The sequence below is a fragment of the Vipera ursinii genome (genome assembly GCF_947247035.1).
Source record: "Vipera ursinii genome assembly, chromosome: 2".
In the NCBI taxonomy this organism is placed as follows: domain Eukaryota; kingdom Metazoa; phylum Chordata; class Lepidosauria; order Squamata; family Viperidae; genus Vipera; species Vipera ursinii.
The window spans coordinates 106,943,659-106,960,597 of NC_139513.1; positions in this window are offsets into that span (position 1 = coordinate 106,943,659).

Consider the following 16,939-nt stretch of genomic DNA (forward strand, 5'->3'; position numbering starts at 1 on the left):
ATTGACAAGCTCAGTGTCCTAACCCACTGAGCCACCGCGTCCCTTATGTTGGAATAAGTTGTCTTATTTGTTTCATTTTAAAATATTTTTTTCTTTACCTACAATGATTGATTGCCTTGTTACTCCCTTTTCTTCCTAACCATCCTACGAAGTAGGCACGCTGGGCTGAGAAACAGTGACTGACCCAATGACCATCACTTCTTGAATCCGGTGCCACATGCTAAGTTTGGCCCTCCCACAACTGAACAGCTTTATCTCTCTGCAGGTGTTGTTAGCTGAGCATTTCCTGCTGGCATCCTTCTTGTGGGCAAGAGAAAGAAGGGCTGCTATTCCCAACAGAAAATTTGTGGATAATGGAAAAACGTACAGTAAGTACAGCATTCAAATACAAACATTTTAATAAGTGTTATAATCAAATCTCAATCAAGTAAAGGTCCCAAGATGGGAGGAAAATATGCAACGTTCCCACAATTAATACATTATACATTAATACACAATAATTCAAAAGAGTAAAAAGCAGTCCTTTACAAGTTATTGGCCATATACAATAGCAAGGAGAGATGTAAAACAAAACCTGCAAGGATTCCCACAGCACTCTTTTGTTGGACCGAGATAACCTTGCCAATACCTCAGCTTTTTGTTTAAAGCAGTTTGGTTTACAGATGGTGGATCAAAGTACTAAACATCTGCTAGGCAACTTTGTACCAATCACTCCTTCCAAGCCCAACCCAGACTATTGCAGGGGAGAAAACAAGATGTAGGATTGCAGGATATGCCACTTTATGCTCCTCAAGAAAATGCAGGCTACAAATCTAATAAAAGATCTTCGGTCATATGGCAGTACAGCAATTTAGCTGGATTATTGACATTTTTATTGGTAGGAGTTCTGCATTTGGCAAAATATGTAGCATTCATCAGAAGATCTTCTCTTGCAAAACCTTGGGGCACAGCTGTAGCCCTTTCCCTTTTTATCTTGAGTTAATTAGTTGCTCCTTCAAGCCAATAGAGCAAGCCCTCGAACTCTAAGAAGAGACCTCTAAATATACCTTAAAGGGCGTCTGATTTAATCTTTCACATGCACAACCTTACCTTGTCCAGATCCAGCAATGCTTCTCTCATCTGGTACATTCTTTTCAGAGATTTCCCCTCCCTACTTGCTATCCCAAGAAGAATTGAGAAATCAGATGCCTTCCCCTGAGGGGACAACAATCAAATCTTCTTGGATTAACAGTGGAAGGTAAAGCCTTTGAAGGAGGGCAACTTCCCAGACTATCTAAATGAGTTCTTCATTAATGAGTAAATGCTAGCCAATTTTTTTTTCCTTAGCTAAAGTCTGGCTGTGGTACAACTGACCACTTACTGAGATTCAACCCATAAACAAATACCAAAAAACCCGGAGTGTTCTTTCTTCCTTCCTTCCTTCTTCCTTTCTTTCTTTCTTTCCTTCCTTTTTTCCCCCCAGGAGCAGTTGGGGGATGTAAGAACAGAAAATATGAGTAAGAGAAGACTGACTCTTCAAACCAAAACATTGCTCTTAGGTGAGATGAGTCTTAATGTCTTGAAAATGGAGATAATGCAATAGCATTTTGGTTAGCAAGTTTGGTCTGCATGCAACTATGCTAGAGCCCATACAGTACTTGCCGAAAGTTCTTTCTCAGAGTCAGAAAGTCTAAATGATCCTAATGTCTGGAATCACCTCAGGCACAGGTAAGTTTTCTGCAGGCTGCATCAATTAATGGGAAAACTCAGGAAATGGAAACATTTCATTCCTTTGAGATTTATATTGTCTAAGTCCCTACAGGAAAGCACAAAGACTCTCATAGCTGTTGATAGACCAAAGGATATAGTATATTCTTTACTGAATCTACTGCAGTGTAATTCGCCCTTGGAAAATGGCCTCAAGAGAAACATTGAACACAGTTTCTACCAGTTCCAAGGAGGTGGAGTGTGTGTGTGTGTGAGTGTGAACAATTCAGGCAATAAGTACTGTCCTTAGCCTGTCATTGCAAATGTAGCACCAGACTCTGAAGGTGACATTAAAGGACTGCAAAAATAATTTTAGAATGATCTTAAATATATTGTCATGCTAGATATGTGTAGATTAGACTACAAACAGTCTGATAATTTCACCCATCCTTATTGCTTAAAGCATCTTTAGAATGGGTATCAGTACTGAGTTAATACAGTTCCTATAAAATTCAAACTTTCAGGGTCACAGACTCACTAGGCTAAAGCACTGTTTCTCTTTCTTGGCAAGCGTGATACCTGGGGGTTAGTGGGAGATGATTTCTATCCATCTTCAAGTTGCCAAGGTTGAGAAACAGTGTACTAGAAAAATGTAACAACTCCAAGCTAATTGACAATTAGCTTGGAGTTTGACAATTTACAAAGAAGAGACAGGACTTATCTCCAGTTTTCAGGCCAAAATTCAGTACTGGAATAAATATACATGCCTCCAAGGAGAAGTCTTTCTAGGTTTATCACTCTGACCCTACCGGTATACTGATGAAAGAGGAGAAGGCAAGCACTTAAACCTTACAGCCTCCAATCCCAAACCACATGAAGGCCAACTAAAAACATCTGTAGGTAAATTTTATAAATTATCTCAGCATGCAATAGCTGTTAAAGAAGCCATCAGCTTGTAACAACATTGACAGGATTCAAAATTTATAAAGCAAGGAAAAAGAACCAGCTCCTTGCAGGAACAGGGAACCCCAAACAAACCATTTCAATAGTAACCTGTGCAAAAAAAATTGTTGCTGTTTTGCAGTTGCCTTCAACCAGGGTACCTGCAGGAACAGACTGGTTTGCAAACTTCCCTGACAATGATTTTCAGATCCAAACTTCACTAGACGATGCAAGTGTTAAAGATAAGGTGCCAAAAAGGGAACAGCTCAGGCAACCCTTACAGGTTTTTAAATGCTTACACATCTAACCCTTTGAAATGTGAATTGACCTTTTACAACCCACCCACAGGTAAACTCTTTGATTGCTAGGCATCTGAACCTGGATTGAGAGGAGAGAGGTCAGAAATGGGAACTGAAAGCCTCCAAGAGTTGTTGCAGGCACAAAAAGGCCTGCATTTAGTTTTCAGTCAGTTTTAAGAGGAAGGGGAAAGAACTGCAGAATGGCAAAAATTTTAGGATGAGTGAAGAGAGACAGTCATTAGGAAACAATATGAATATTTATAATATATAACATGAAATACATTTGATGCATTTAAACCGATGTAAAAAAACAGAGCCGAACAACAAAAAGATGCATGGTAGTATACAGTAAAACCAAGCAAGGTATAAGGAATATCTATTTCAGTCAAACCCTCAGTATGACCAAAAACAAAAAAAAAACCCTACATACAAACACTTCAAAGGTGAAAACCAAATCCCAAGAAAGGAAATTCCAAAACCTGCACTGCTAATTAAGTAGTATCAGTTGCAACTTTAAAGACAGCTACAGGATGGGTAAATTTATAAGATGGAAGACCAACTCTTAAATGTACTAAACCCATCCCTAGTACATGCAATTTCTCACACTGTGCTCAGCAATAAATGTTATGATAGTCTGAAAATTATCTGGGAAAAAGAGTTCAGTTGGAGGAAGGAAAACTTGACATGACCTTGAATCCTTACCATTCAGCTCTCTAACCTCATCGGTTACAGTATTTTAAATTGGTTTTCTGCACTGATGATTTAGTTTGGGAATGAGCTACATATGGAAGTTGGATCTCTATAAACAATCTCAGGCTGTTTTAAAAACAGCCAATAATAGGCTTGTGAAAGAATATATAATCCTTTTTTTTCTGCTTGAAACCTGATGGAATCATTCTTCCCTTTGGGCCTTTTTCTCCTTCAGTGTTTAACAAGTCAATACCTTCAGGGTTTGGTTTGTAGAGCAAAGATGAACCATGCAGACAGCTACATTGCCATGGAAAGTAGGACAGAAAAATAAAGAGGCGAGGCAAAGGAATTACTTTCTCACAAGCACATTTAAGTCCTTGCGTTTGCATATACTTCCTCCCATCTCTTTTGCATTTTTTCCATCTTTACGATAGGATTTAGATATTGAATAGGAAGATGGAAATTATCATGCCTACGTTCTCTCAAAACATTTCTAGTTAGAGCTGTATGCCAGCTGTAGTGATTCTGGTGATGTGTTATCTCCTTGATGACTGAAGCTGCCATACGTATTTCTTATATCTGTGTGGTTGGCTTTGCCCATTCCACCTGATACTATTAGATAGTTCATTACAGCTGCATTCTGGTGTGCATCAGGTTGCTGAGTTTATTTACTAGATTCATATCAAGCTTTTCTTCCAGGAAAAACACTGATAGAGGAATCTTCCTTAGTTTCATCGTCACAACGTATCTATGAGATAAATGGAGCTGAGAGTGAGTGATAGGCCAAAGTCAGCAATTCAGTTTTCATGGCTGAAAGTAGACTTGAGCCTGGTTCTCCCAAATCCTAGTCTTACCATAGTTACCATACTATACTGGCTCCCTCAGTAGGCCTTCAAAGAAGCAGACTGCCATAGCCATATGGTTTGTGAGTCTGATAGAAGAATGCAAACACCACAAAATCAGTGTAGCCTAGTTTTCTTTCTTGGAAGACATGCCAGTGATAGACTAACCCTTTAAAAAGATCATTAGAGCCTATCAGAATGAGACTGTTCTCAGTCTTTTATAGCAAAATAGACAGCATTTTAGTCAACCAAGAAGTATTACTCATAGAATTTGCATAATATACTAGGTTACACTATGATGTAGTACGTCATTCAATATATTGTGCAAGCCCAACCAGTATGGCTTGTTTAATAGTTCGGTATATTGTGAGAACCAGGCAAATGGGTTAATTCAAAAAGACATGTTTCTGTTACATGCAAGTTCAAACCTATAAAGTTCCTTGTTTTGAATCAGGCTGAACAGCTATTCTAACTATATTTTCTTGGCTTGCTACAGAATTTATCATCTCCAAACTCAGGGATCAATTTTAATGTAAATTAATAACAAACACAACAATAAAAGTACTTTAAACTCTATGCGAGGAGTAAAAAGTAAAATCATACAGTCAAATACATATTTAAAAAGTACAGGTTTCCCCTATCCAGTCGTGTTCGACTCTAGGGGCAAGCTAACAATTAAAATATTAATCTCCCAGCTCTTAGCCTTAAATCACAATTCTTTCCATGTTATAAATGAGGAACTGAGTTTTAAAAGGAATCATATCTAAACTTTGTCACTGAGGTACAATTTGTGTTCTATATCCCATATAAAGCCTTTTTTTTGTCAAATACCAATTACATGATTTTTTTTCTAGAAATGACATGAACTCTCTTCTTACAGCTACTGTTTTGCTCTAGAAGGCTTTGTCCCCAGTGATGCCCACTAGATACATCGGACTTCAAGGCTGTACTGCCTGAGAGTTAGAGAGTCAAAGGCCAATCTATCTGAACTGACCTAAGTAAACCTATGGATAGAAAAAAAAAACAGCATTCTCTACCCAGCAACAAGACAATAATGAGAAGCAAGCCTTGCTTTGCCAGCCATTCACAGTCTATGGCCTAATCCATGCCCAATGCCCATTACAAACCTTACAGAAATTTCCAGAGATGCATCATCTGCATTCAACAGCTCCTGTATTCAGTGTGGTATGGGAAGCTTAGCTGGTTGTAAAATAAACTGGGCAGGTACCTGCTAAAGCCCAACCCTAGCAATTGAATGGATGCAAACTCCAGATAAATACTCTTAAGTGATTGAACTAGCATGGCAACCTCTAATTTCAAAGCCGCACACTGGGATATGACTCGTTTAAGGCACGTAAGGTAGAAATATACAATACGTTCTGTGATTATGATACTCCATCACATAATTTATTGTAAAGAAATAATTCTTTCTCATAGCAAGATAGAATTTTGATCGAAGCCACCTAGTAAAGAAATAGTAGTTGAATAAAATTTAGAAGTTGGGAAAGAGGGAGATGAGTAACATACAATTATGTAATCCAGACAACTTATTTTTCTTATCTAGAGTATCACTGATAATATCTACAGGGAGTGCAGAATTATTAGGCAAATGAGTATTTTGACCACATCATCCTCTTTATGCATGTTGTCTTACTCCAAGCTGTATAGGCTCGAAAGCCTACTACCAATTAAGCATATTAGGTGATGTGCATCTCTGTAATGAGAAGGGGTGTGGTCTAATGACATCAACACCCTGTATCAGGTGTGCATAATTATTAGGCAACTTCCTTTCCTTTGGCAAAATGGGTCAAAAGAAGGACTTGACAGGCTCAGAAAAGTCAAAAATAGTGAGATATCTTGCAGAGGGATGCAGCACTCTTAAAATTGGAAAGCTTCTGAAGCGTGATCATCGAACAATCAAGCGTTTCATTCAAAATAGTCAACAGGGTCGCAAGAAGCGTGTGGAGAAACCAAGGCGCAAAATAACTGCCCATGAACTGAGAAAAGTCAAGCGTGCAGCTGCCAAGATGCCACTTGCCACCAGTTTGGCCATATTTCAGAGCTGCAACATCACTGGAGTGCCCAAAAGCACAAGGTGTGCAATACTCAGAGACATGGCCAAGGTAAGAAAGGCTGAAAGACGACCACCACTGAACAAGACACACAAGCTGAAACGTCAAGACTGGGCCAAGAAATATCTCAAGACTGATTTTTCTAAGGTTTTATGGACTGATGAAATGAGAGTGAGTCTTGATGGGCCAGATGGATGGGCCCGTGGCTGGATTGGTAAAGGGCAGAGAGCTCCAGTCCGACTCAGACGCCAGCAAGGTGGAGGTGGAGTACTGGTTTGGGCTGGTATCATCAAAGATGAGCTTGTGGGGCCTTTTCGGGTTGAGGATGGAGTCAAGCTCAACTCCCAGTCCTACTGCCAGTTTCTGGAAGACACCTTCTTCAAGCAGTGGTACAGGAAGAAGTCTGCATCCTTCAAGAAAAACATGATTTTCATGCAGGACAATGCTCCATCACACGCGTCCAAGTACTCCACAGCGTGGCTGGCAAGAAAGGGTATAAAAGAAGGAAATCTAATGACATGGCCTCCTTGTTCACCTGATCTGAACCCCATTGAGAACCTGTGGTCCATCATCAAATGTGAGATTTACAAGGAGGGAAAACAGTACACCTCTCTGAACAGTGTCTGGGAGGCTGTGGTTGCTGCTGCACACAATGTTGATGGTGAACAGATCAAAACACTGACAGAATCCATGGATGGCAGGCTTTTGAGTGTCCTTGCAAAGAAAGGTGGCTATATTGGTCACTGATTTGTTTTTGTTATGTTTTTGAATGTCAGAAATGTATATTTGTGAATGTTGAGATGTTATATTGGTTTCACTGGTAAAAATAAATAATTGAAATGGGTATATATTTGTTTTTTGTTAAGTTGCCTAATAATTATGCACAGTAATAGTCACCTGCACACACAGATATCCCCCTAAAATAGCTATAACTAAAAACAAACTACAAACTACTTCCAAAAATATTCAGCTTTGATATTAATGAGTTTTTTGGGTTCATTGAGAACATGGTTGTTGTTCAATAATAAAATTAATCCTCAAAAATACAACTTGCCTAATAATTCTGCACTCCCTGTAGAATATAATTGATTTAATTGGTTTAAGGGAATTAGACTGCACTGCTTAGCATTTTACCTAGTATACAGGCCTTATCAGTAAAATAAGAGCACTGTATATCAGGATTGTGCAAAATTCTAGGATTGGCTCTGGACCGGAGCAATCTCTAAATGTCTGTTAGCAGAGCTGAATCGAATTATTTGATTTATTGGAACTTCAGCAAAGCTATTTTATTTTGACTTACTGTTTCTCTGCAGACCTTATCATAATCCATTTTTCCTTTGGCAGGAACATTTGCTTCATCTATCCTTCCACATACAAACACAAGTTTGCCTGCGTGCATTGTAGTTTACTTCTCTCTTTCTCCCCAACTGCTGCAGTGATATGCAAACATGGCCACAGTTATTAAAAAAAGCACCCAAATTGCAAATTGCCAAATGTATGAATTATTGCATCTTTCCAATTCAGAGACTTACAAGTGCATCAAAGAAAACCTTCAGGAGATTTTGCTTACGTTTTTCATATTCCACTGTCTCTTCTGCAGGTATAGATTGCTATCATAGCAACTAAATGAATGTTTTTTGTAAACTACTAGATAAACATTAATGTACAGGTAGTCCTCGATGTGCAACCAAAATTTTTGTTGCTAAGTGAGACATTTATTAAGTGAATTTTGCCTCATTTTATGAGCTTTCTTGCCACAGTTGTTAAGTAAATCACTGCCATTGCTGTTATGTGAATCCGGCTTCCCCATTGACTTTGCTTGTGAGAAGGTCTCAAAAGGTGATCACATGACCCAGGGACACTGCAACAGTCATAAATCTGAGTCAGTTGCCAAGTGTCTGAATTTTGGTCACATTACCATAGGGATGCTGCATCAATCACAAGTGCGAAAAATGGTCATAAGTAACTTTTTTCAGTGCCGTTGTAACTTTGAATGGTCATTAAATGAACTGTTGTAAGTCAAGGACTACTGTACTAAAAAAGGGGGAAGAAACAGCATGGTAGTTCAGGTGACAGGAAACAGATTATGCAATATTTGTTCCACCCTCCTATTGGTCATATATATAGTGAAGACATCAAGGAATTGATTTTAAAATGCTTTATGTGACAGGGAGAAAACAGTGGTGAGAAAAGTCCCTGTTTTGCAATTATAGGTATGACTACTCATTCAGCGACTATTCAAAGTTACTATGGTGCTGAACAAGTGGGACTTATGACTAGTCCTTGAAACTCCAGCCATCCCAGTCAGTGGTGGGCTTCAGCCGGTTTGCACCACTTCGGCAGAACCGGCAGCTAATTTTTTGTTGCCCAGGCCCAGAATGGACTCCTGGAACCATCATCCACACAGAGAACCGGCTGTTCACATATTTGAATCCCACCACTAATCCCAGTACCTCCTTCCAGTCATGTGATGATGATCAGGGTGCTTGGCAACTGGATTGCACTTATGACTGTTGCAGTATCCCATAGTAATTGGATTGTCATTTGCGACCTTCCCTGCCAGCTTCCCACAAGCAAAATCAATGGGAAAGCCATAGGAGCTTGCAAATCACATCTGCCACTCTACAGACCTGCCTGTGTCATCCTGCCTGCCCACCTGCTTGCCTGAGACTCTTACCTCTTCCTACATTACTATCAGGTGAGACCCTTGCTAAACCAGTCACGCAGTCCCAGGATTACAGTGGCAACTGGGAGTGCTGGGACTGCTGTTGGTAAGCGATGCAGTTAGGTGACATCACCCTTTAAGGATGCATTGTTCAGTGACAGAACTCCCAGTCCCAATTACCATCGTAACTGAGCATTCCTTGTGTCAATGCATGACAGAATCCACTCTTAAATCTTATTTAATTTGTATTAAACCTGTGGGAGGCTTCACACATTGCAACAAGCCATAATGTGGCTTACTTACTACTGGCTTAACATGTAGGATGAAAATAACCACTTTGGTTATAAGTCATAGTTTATACTCATTGCATCAACTTATGTTTACTAGTAATAAATTATGCTTAAATGTTATATATTAAGACTGACATGCTCCTCCTGGCTTATAAATTCTGGCTGTGCTAGAGTACTGGCTAGACCTCTCTTCCCCAGTTGGGTGCTTTCTAGATATTTTGGACAGGTAGGAATTCTGGAGCTTGTAGTCTGTTCAGATTGGGGAAGGTTGGTTACCAACTCTAACCCCATCTTTAACATTGCTTTTCATACAATGTCTGCCTTTGAGCTGAACAGCCTTAACCTCTGCTTATGTAAGCTTTTCTGCCCACTGTTCTGCAACAAACATTACTTGGATTCAGTGCCAGAACTTTCTGTTTCACAATATGATGCTATAATCTGTCATTACTAGCTCCACTTGAATGTTTTTTGTGATTTGTACATTGGCTCAAAACTAGGCAACCTCCCAAAATATCAACAATGTATATTTGTAGTTATATGACAGAACATATGTGGAAATGTCCATGGGTGTGTATGTTTCTAAGGAGTGCTAATGCTGAATACAAAATATTCAGAAGAGTAGAAAGCAGAGATATCGATGGTTGAATTAAAAGAACCTTTGATAAGATTAAATTCTCATGCCTAGTAATGTATCCGTGTCAGTAACTTACAGAATCTTAGATAAAGCTGAAAAAATTAAGATTTTATGTTCATAGCAAAATATTTACAGAATATTAATCTGATGGTATAATTTGACTTATTTTCTGAATGAATTTTGCCAGTTTTTATTCTTCAGTTGAAATGTTTATATGCACAAATGCAGTTCATATACCCTGACCCTTATTGTAATTGCTTCTTGCTCTGTATGTTATATTGAACCTTGCATTCCATCCTGTATTTGGGTTCTTATCTATTATATTTTACTTACTTGGACAGAATAATGGGAGAATAATTATGTTTTTTCAACCATGCATAAAGATACCCACCTTTATCCTTTTGCTTTAAAAGTATAAACTTAGTATTAATAAGTCTGCTGACAATTAAGGGTGGCTGAAGCTCAGGTGGGGAATGATGAGGCAAGGGTCTTCATCAAGATCTTCCATCAGGGTTACAGACCTGAGACTACCCACTTGCTCTGCAGAATTACACTGTTGCAGAGAGAATGAATGAATGAATAAGGTTTGAGTTTGTTTGCATTTGGGATTACCTGACTCCAGTGGATTCAGCCACTGAATTTAGCTGACCCTGTGAGATCACAGCAGCTCAGAATTGCTTTCAGCCCTCATGTTGAAATGCCCAGACATACCACTCTATCAGCATACATCAAATCAGTATATAAAATATACACTGTATACAGCTGTCATTCCAAATCTACTTTTTTTGCCATGCCTCTAATATATTCTAGGAATGTTATCGAGCATGTTTCAAGTTCTAAAGTTTTCTCAAGCTACTTATCTAGTGCGCGTTTTGTACAGCACATGCATATGTATCTTTGGTGGCAAATATATATTTATAAGCAACTGATTGTAAACCTTCAGAAAGAATGTTTCAAAAAAACCACAGGATTACAATGATCCTTCCTCAAGCGGTGACCTCAGATTGGTGGCAGAGGGGCATTCTAGAATTAAGACCAAATGACTCTCTGGAATGCATGAGATTTCTATCTTTTACTTTCCTTCAGATGCAAATTTTCTGAACCTGTACTTTAAAAAACAGTATCTCTAGATCAGACATGTCAACACAAGGCCCGGGGGCTGGATCCGGCCCGCGAAGTGGTTTCATGTGGCCCGCAAAGCCACCCTGGAAACAGTGAGGGAACGGCCCCCACTGCCTTGGCCCTGGCCCAGAGACCCTCCTTCTGCCAGAGACCCTCAGATCTGTCCCACTCCTGCCCAGGCCCCCCTAGGCACCCTTGATGCGAACGATATAGAGCTGGCCATGCCCACCCAGTAGGCCATACGCACTGTAGCCACGCCCACCCAGTATGCCATACGCACTGTAGCCACGCCCACCCAGTAGGCCATGCCCACCCAGTAGGCCACGCCCACCCAGCCCCTTGAGGGCAACTGCAATGCTGATGCGGCCCTCAATGAAATTGAGTTTGACACCCCTGCTCTAGATAATGTTAAACAGTGATGATTCTATAGGTTAACAGAGGACTTATGATTGAATGACCAAGGAAGCCCAGCACCATACAAGAGGGATTTGGTGCAATAACTGTTACATATTTACATATGATGTATTCTAATATGTGTTCTAAAGTTTTTCCAATCACTTTAGGATGACTTCCATTTTATCCTACAATGAAGGTCTGTAGAAGCTTGAGCTGAATTAGTTTTCCCACAGCAGTGCTATTGATTTCATAGCTAAGGAAGTATCTATGCTGACATTTCCACAATCCCAGTCTAATATAATTAGTTCAGCACAAACAGGGATCCTGAAGGTGTCTTTACTTTAAGGGCCAGAGAAACAGTTCCACCCTTTGGCAATTTTGGAGGTCAAGAAACTTACCCATATTATTCCACAAAGTTTTTCACCTGTACTATATGCAGGTAGCCCACAATTTACAACAGTTCACTTAGCGACCGAAGTTACAGCAGCACTGAAAAAAGTAACTTATGACCATTTTTCACACTTCTGACCGTTGCAGCATCCGAAGGGTCACATGATTTACATTCAGAAGCTTGACAACTGGCTCACATTTATGACGGTTGAAGTGTCCTGGGGTCATGTGATCCCCTTTTGCAACCTTCTGACAAGCAAAGTCAATGGGGAAGCCAGATTCACTTAACAACCGTGTTGCTAATTTAAAAACTGCAGTGATTCACTTAACAAATTCAGCAATAAATAAATAAATAAATAATACTCATAAAAACAGGGCAAAACCCACCCAACAAATTTCTCTCTTAGCAATAAAAATTTTGGGCTCAGTTGGGATCATAAACTGAGGACTACCTGTGTTTTTTTAAAAAATGTTCCCCTCAGTATGCACATCTAAAGGATTATTTATAGTTACGCTATTTAGAGTTTAACGAAAGCTTCCATATAAGCATCACATGGCATGAGAACATTTTGGAAGAGGCAGCTGCAGGATTAGGAGGACATGTTTGGACCATGGAAGCCAAAAACTTTCTCACACAAAAAAAAACACACACACCCCAACTTTGTTTTGGAGCTGCTGCTGTAGCGTGCAGCTGCAGTCATGCTGGACTGGTTTCAGATGCTTGGCTGAGCGGCTGCTAATGAGCTCCACAGCCTCTGGTTGAGGCAGACTGTTCCAGACATCGCCTGAGCGCCACTTACATAACAGCGCAACAGCTGCTGCTGCCACCACCACCCCAGGCACCCGTCTGAGCCCACAGGATGCCGTTTCATAACCGTGTGGCTTGTATGCTAGTGGCAGTTCTGGGAGCGAAAGGCCTAAGCTAGCAATCTGCATGGAAGGCGAACAAGAAATGAAGTGGTAGCCAGACACTTAAACTATCCATGTAGGGAGGGAAGTTTTCCTCTTGATAGGAAGCCTGAAAAACAACCCTTAAGACCTGTTCTTGTTCACTAAGCAAAAATAATAATAATAATAATAATAATAATAATAATAATAATAATAATAATAATAATAATAATAAGCAGAGTTGATTTAACAAATGTGAGGGAATATAAACATTTGCAAAGGAATCAAATTCTCATTGAACACCCTTCTCTTCTTCCCTCTTATCTGCTTTAAGATTTCCCTCTGTAAGTAGCCACTTATCTGTGTGATATGATCAGCAAAATCCTGGGCCAAGCAGATCTACGTGTTATTCCATTTGCTAAAATGGAATTTCCCATTTCCTATCAAGATTGCTGGAAAATATCCTGCTAATTCAATGAAGAGAATTGAAGAAACTTTGACACCCCCCTTGTTCCCACAATGTAGGCCTGAATTTGGTTTGTGCTTGTGCCTAGTGACCAGTCAAGAGTCATTTCATACCAGTGCTCCGGGGATTTTTACTGCCACCTTCTCCTGGAGCCCCTAAGTCAGGGGTCGGCAACCTCGGCTCTTTTATGACTCGTGGACTTCAACTCCCAGAATTCCTGAGCCAGCTATGCTGGCTCAGGAATTCTGGGAGTTGAAGTCCACGAGTCATAAAAGAGCCGAGGTTGCCGACCCCTGCCCTAAGTAAAGGTGACTTCCAAGATCAGCTAATAGAAAAAGATTGTTTGAGAGCAATTAAAGTGCCAAGGAAGCCTCTTACTTGTCTTTATCGACAAGGCAGAAATGCCCAGATAACTGAGAGGCACTGCAAGCATCTGCTGAAAAGCATTTGGATCCAATAGACACCAGAGAGTATTGGAATGAGCTCTTTCATCTTAAAAGACGTGGGTCGCAACGAACTGGACCAGGACATAATACGACTAGGGAAAGGGCTGATACCTTCCATATGACTTTCATAAAACTGCTCCAAGGAAAATATGAAGTCTAACGTGTATTCCTATGTGTGACAAACCTTTATATAAGTCATGAATTCCTCAGTTCTCCTAGCCAACAGTTGGGCAGGATGGTTACACCGGTAAGTTTCCTGTCTTGTCCTTATCCCCCAGCATTCATACTCCATCACTGCAGAAGCAAAGTCCCTAGTCAAGCTGAAGTATCTTTAAAGGTCAATTATCATCTCAACCCCAGCCCCACTTGACCTTTACATTGAGGCTTTGAAACTAAGAAGGGCAAATTTCTGACAATATTGCCACCTCTGCTCATCCAAGATTTGCCAATGAGTATTATGTCTGCCTATTTGTCCATGAAACGCTCAGAAAATGACCAAAATATATAGCAAATGAATTTGTTTGGGATCAGCAATTTGAGGCCAGGTTCACTAGAGTGAAAATGAGATTATCAATGAAATGGTTTCCTTTATTCTAAAACTTGGACTGTAGGGAGCTCCTTCAACTCTGTCCCTGTCTAACACAAACAAGACCTGATTTCCTTTGTATTCTTGTAGCTCCAGGCCCTTTCCATCATTAACCCATCATGACTTCCTCCCAACTTCCCCACCAACCAACCAAATGGTCAGCTAGCAGAACCACTCAAGCTAAATAACAGCACCCTCTATTACAATCAACATCCATAGCAATGGGCATCCTCCCTCTGTGACCACAAAACCAGTCATCCCAAACTTTCTCGCTGCAAATGGCCATCCCACTTTGCCTGACTCCCAAAGTGATTGATCACAAATAGCCCTGCAGCTGGAATCTCCTCTGGACTTCCTGAACCCACTGAGTCAGCAACATTGGTGACCCCTAACATCACTGGAGCCCCTCAGTTTAACCTATGAGAGGATAAGGTGTACCATATCAGACCACTAAAGCTGGCTTTTTACTTCAGCTGGGTATAAAAAGAAATAGGTTGTAAAAAGGAATGGGCTGAGCTACTGCCAAGCTGATATGCAGCACTGATCAAAAGATACCAGAAACATTTGTCTGAAGTTATTAATGGTCAACGAGATGCCATAAATTATACCTAAAGCTTCACACGCCATCTCCAACAAAAAGTAATGGGTCCAAAAAACATGACACGCAACAGAGATTATTTTACCAGAACCTCTTTATCTACTAATAGAGATTAGATGAAGCTCAAATCACATTATAGGCCACAATACTGCAGGGTTATGGATACTTTCAAAGGGTTCACAAATTTTCAATGGGTTCACAAACTTTTACCACTGTATTCTGCCATTAATTGGGGGAATATAGAACCCTGAAATACCAAAAACAAGCACAAGTATGACAGACTAAATCTCTTCAGTGGAACTCCTGGCAAGCTGCCACCTATGGCTTCCATCTGTAAAGTTCACGTAGGTATTTCAGACTATAGAACTGGGCATTGAATGGAGTTACTCCACATCCAGCAATGTGCATAGTATTTAACATTAGACTTATTCGAACTTCAGATACCATTTTAAGAGGTTCAGCCTCTAAAATTATACTTTTTGATATACCTGTACAGTTTAGTATTTATATCGGCAAAATATGTAAACTGTGTTTTGGAAAGTAGGATTGTGGGAACTTACATCCAGTAATTCCAAAATATCTGTATGTGGATGAAAAAAATAAATGAACTAAAAGTCTGGCTTGCCTTAGCCCAAGCCAGACTTTTAGCTCCTTGGAATGAAAACGATCAACTTCAATTTGACAGGGTCTTGAGAGATCTTTCATTCACCATCTACTTAATTCTTCTAAGTAGGAATGCCAGGGAGAGAATTTCGGAACTTCAAAGCTTTGGTCCACCCCCAAATAAAAACCTCTGAATTTTGGTCCACGAAAAAGCAATTATTTCCTCCCATCAGAAAAATGTTTATATACAACAAATTGCAGTTGACACACTTCTGGCAATTCTTTTCACAGCTGCATTAACTCTAAAAAAACATTTCTGATGCAGAGTTGAGCACAAACATTGCTCAAGATTCATTGTTTTTCATAATAACATTATAAAACTGTTAAAGGAGAGAGAAAAGATTTATTAGGAAGGCTTTCAAAATTACAGTAGTTTGACTATCTTTATCTATTAACTGAGGTTAGTAATGTTATTCTACAGATATCTTCTCTGTAAGTACTACTTATCCGTCCATTTGTTGTACTATGTTTTATACAATTTAAAGCCTGCAACTTAAAAATAAAGGTATCCCCACTTGTTTCTGCAACAGAAAATTTTTCTTCCCCACAGTGAGAAAATTCAGACTTTGCCACACACATTTTCACTTTAATTCACCCATTCTTCTTAAAAAAGCCAGAAAAAGATTCCACAATTCCTTGCTTTCTAAAGGTGAAGCCTATTATCAAAGAAAATACAATATACTTAAAGATCTGTTCTACGTTCGTAAATTCAATGTCTTTGGAAAATCAGTGTACTGTGGGGGCAAATACACAAGTTCCTTTGTCTACAAATGAATGAAAGCTTGCAAAAGAATCTACTTTATTTTACAAAAGGAAATTTCCATGATTCAGAGTTGCAAAGTATAGCTGGTACTTGACTTTTGACTACAATTGTTGCTAGAAATTTGTTAAGTTTTACCCCTTTTTTGACTTTTCTTGCCACATTTGTTAAGTGTATCACTTAACACTAAATTACATTAGTAACACGGTTAAGTGAATCTACTTTGCCCATTGAGTTTGCTTGTCAGAAAGTCATAAAACATGATCACATGACCCAGGGACATTGCAACTGTCATAAATATGAACCAGTTATCAAGCATCCAAATGTAAATCATGTGACCCTGGGGATGCTGCAATGGATATAAGTATGAAAAATGGTTGTAAGTCATTTTTTTCAGTGCCGTAATTTTAAATGGTCACTAAACAAAGTGCTGCAAGTCAAGGACTACCTGTACTGGCAACTCATGCTTAACTAAGTCATCAAGACCATATCCCAAATCTCCAA